A 3,271-nucleotide genomic window follows, 5' to 3' on the forward strand; every position below is an offset into this window, starting at 1 on the left:
GGCCAGGGGAGGGGCCTGCTCGGGCCCGGGGCAGCTGCCGAGGGCCTTCCCTCCCCGGGCCCGCAAGTCCCGCCGGCTCCGGGAAGCCGCCCGCCTCCCGTCTGGCCGGCTATGCGCTGCTTAAAAACCGTCGGGGCGAGGGGCGAGGGCCTCGACTTGTGTCCGCCTGAGGTCTTCTGCCACCCCCGAGCCGGAGCAGAGCCGCGGGGGCGGAGGTCCCTCGGAAGTGAGCGGGGCCTGTGGCCGCCAGGGGCCCGGCTCCGGGGGCCGGCCCGCCCGCCGAGGCAGGAGGCCGCCCGGCCGCTGGAAGTCTTCTCCCGCCGGGGGCAGGTCCCCGCTGCAGGAGACGGGACAGGGCTCCCTGGCAGGGCCCTTCAGGCTCTCGCTCAGCCCTGAGGCCCAGCTCCCCGGTGTGCATCCCAGGTGCCTTCTCCGGGCTGGAGCATCGCAGGTCTGATGGGGCAGGAACTGTACCGGAGGCAAGGATGTTTCGGGTGATACCTTTTATCTGTCTAGTGGGTACAGATTTCAGTGCCTGCAGCTTTGCCTCCGATCCCTCCCGGCTAGAGAGTTGGTCCAAGAAAAAATGTCACCAAAAAAACCCTGCTTCTCCAGGGGGCCCATTGAGCGAAATGGGAACCATCTGGTAGGAAATTCCACAGAGAAAACCGCGTTTAACCTTGTCAATGGCAAGTTCCTGGTGCTTGCAGGAGGGACTGAGGGCTTGCAAGGGCCTCTCGCCTGCGCACCACAGTCCAGCGTGGAAGTGGCTTCCCAGGGACCCGTCACCAGCTTTACCTCCAGCACACCCTGGACACAACAGTGTCTGGAAACAGATCCTCTATGCGTCTTCCGCGCCCTGCGCTATAATGCAGGGTCCCTGGGTCCTTGCTCGGGGAGGGGGAGCTTGCTGCTCACGGAATCATAGGAAACGCAGGTAGGGAGAAACCGCAGGAGGTCATCCACCAGTGCTGCTCAGCCCGTGGGTCGTGACCCAAAAATTGGTCGCAAAAGTATACGAAAAGGTCATGAACAAGCTTTAAAAATGGATCGACGGAGTTTTAAAATAAGAAAAATGTGGGAAACGGTGGCTTTTCCCTTGCCCGCTCTCAGAGTGCCTGCTTGGGCCCCTCCATGCGACCTGCACACGCAGCCTTTGCCCCACACACCCACCCCCTGCCCCACAAAAGGGGGGGACTGGGGTCTGGGGGCAGCAGGCTGGAAGTGAGGGCACTGGGTGGGGACTGGCCATCGATGTTTACAAATGGGTCCGGGTACAAAACAGGCTGAGAAGCACCGAGTCCGACCCTCTGCTCCAAGCAGTACCACCCCCGTTAATGATGTGCTCAGGGACATAATTAATTGCATGTGACCCGTTGTAAAGCGGGTGTCAGGTCCTGCACTCTTCCTTCACTCCGGACTTCCCTGAGCCCCGGTCCTCTTGGCCTGAGCATTTTGCTGAATTGTGGCCCCTTCTGCCAGTGATCTCCGTTGCCTCCCGGGAGTCGGTCGCTGCGGGATGTCTGGCACCTGCCGGGAGGCCCCGGGCCCTGCCTGCTTCGTCTGCCCCAGCAGGCACGGATCGGGCCCCCGCCCTGCCGCCCCGCCCCGCCCCGCCCGGGGATGGCTCGCTGCTGGCTAATGAAACGCATTCAGCCGCTTTCAAGTGGAGATGACCTCGAAGCGACGTCGGGGCGCTGCACTACCGCCGCAATGAGCAGCTCACGGCCGGCTCTGAACACATCACGGCTACTAGTTTAATGCAGAAAGGGAAAGAGGTTCCGGGTGCGGGAGCACGTCTGTCTGCGCGCACGCACACGCGGTTTCACCGCTGCGGGATGAAACTGCCCCCGCGTTTTGAATCGTGTCAATGCACCTAAGGTGCGCATCTCTCTCCTGCAGGAGACTCACCCGGCGCCGGGAGGCCGGGACGCAGCGAGAAACGCCCCAGACCGGGGGGAGGCCGGGAACGGCGGGGCCGGCGCCCTCCTGCCAGCTCCACCGCCCCCGGGAGGGGGCTGCTGCTCTGGCTCGGCGCTCCTTAACAGAGTTCCGCGCCTGCGGAGGCAGGCAGCCCTTTACGAAACCTGTCAGGGATGTTGTATGGGGAACGCTGTGGGAATCGGAGCCGGCTAAGGTGTAGGTCTGCGGGGTCCCCGAGCTGCTTTGCTCCGAGGTGTGCCCCCGAGCCGTGGGCTGGTGCAGAAGACACCGGCCCGTGCCTGTGACAGCTGAAGGCCCGAGTCCCTGCCGGACAGGCGAGCTCGCCAGGAGGCGGCGGACCGGACACCTCGCGCCGACTCCGGTGCTCGGACCCGCTGGGCGGAAATAGCCCGTCGGGTGCAGACACCCGCGGAGCGAGGCAGCTCGGCCGGTTTCTTGGGGTGTTAGCCGCGAGGCTTCCCGGCGCGCCCTCCCGCAAGCCCTGGCCCGGCCCGGGACCGCGCCCCCAGCGCCCGCTCGCTCCCACCGGGCGAAGGAAGCGGGTTGGCCCCGCTAGCACCCGGGGCCGGGGCAGAGCAGAAGCGGCCGCAGCGCACGTCGGGCCGGCCCCGGTGTGGCGCCCGCCCCGGCCATTTGTCGCCAGTGGCTGCGGGGCTGGTCCCTCCCGCCCTCCCTGGGCCCGCTGCATTCAGCCTGTCCCCTTGATTAAAAGGGCACTTTTATTTTTCCAACGGAGGTGCCCTTGTTGCGCGGGCTCCTATACATTTGTCACTCACTCGCCCGGGCTCTGGCACGCCGCGATCTGTCCCTTTTTACAGCGAGCCGCGGCGGTGACAATCAGCCCGGGGGAAGGCGCGGCTTGGGGACCGGGAGCTGGGGAAAGCGCCGCTCCCCCTGCCCTCCCCTCCCCCCTTTGAATTCCTTGCCACCGAGCTGAATAAAAGTGGTTGTTGTAAATTGAATTAGTGCCTGATTAATCTGCTCCCGGGCCTGCTAGCCCAGCGGGGCGCCTTTGGCAGTGCAACCGCTCTCCCTGCAGGGCAGCGGGGCTCCGGCGGCCGCCCTGCCCCCAGCCGCTCCCTTGACAGCCCGCGATGGATGGATTTGTTAACTCTGCGCCGTGAAAGAGCCCCTCCAGCTCCTCCCGGCCGCTCCCGCCAGCCCCGGCCCCGCCGAGGCCGGGAGGCAGAGTCCGCCCCAGAGCAGCAGCCCGTCCCGGTCCCCGCCAGTGCACACCGCGAGCCCCAGCCCCAGCCCCGCGGGTGCGGAGCCGCCCCGTGCGGGGGCAGGAGGGGAGGGGAGCGGGGCCGACAGCTGCACCAGGCGC

The sequence above is a fragment of the Crocodylus porosus genome, unplaced genomic scaffold (assembly GCF_001723895.1).
Source record: "Crocodylus porosus isolate Cpor-Errol unplaced genomic scaffold, CroPor_comp1, whole genome shotgun sequence".
Lineage (NCBI taxonomy): Eukaryota > Metazoa > Chordata > Crocodylia > Crocodylidae > Crocodylus > Crocodylus porosus.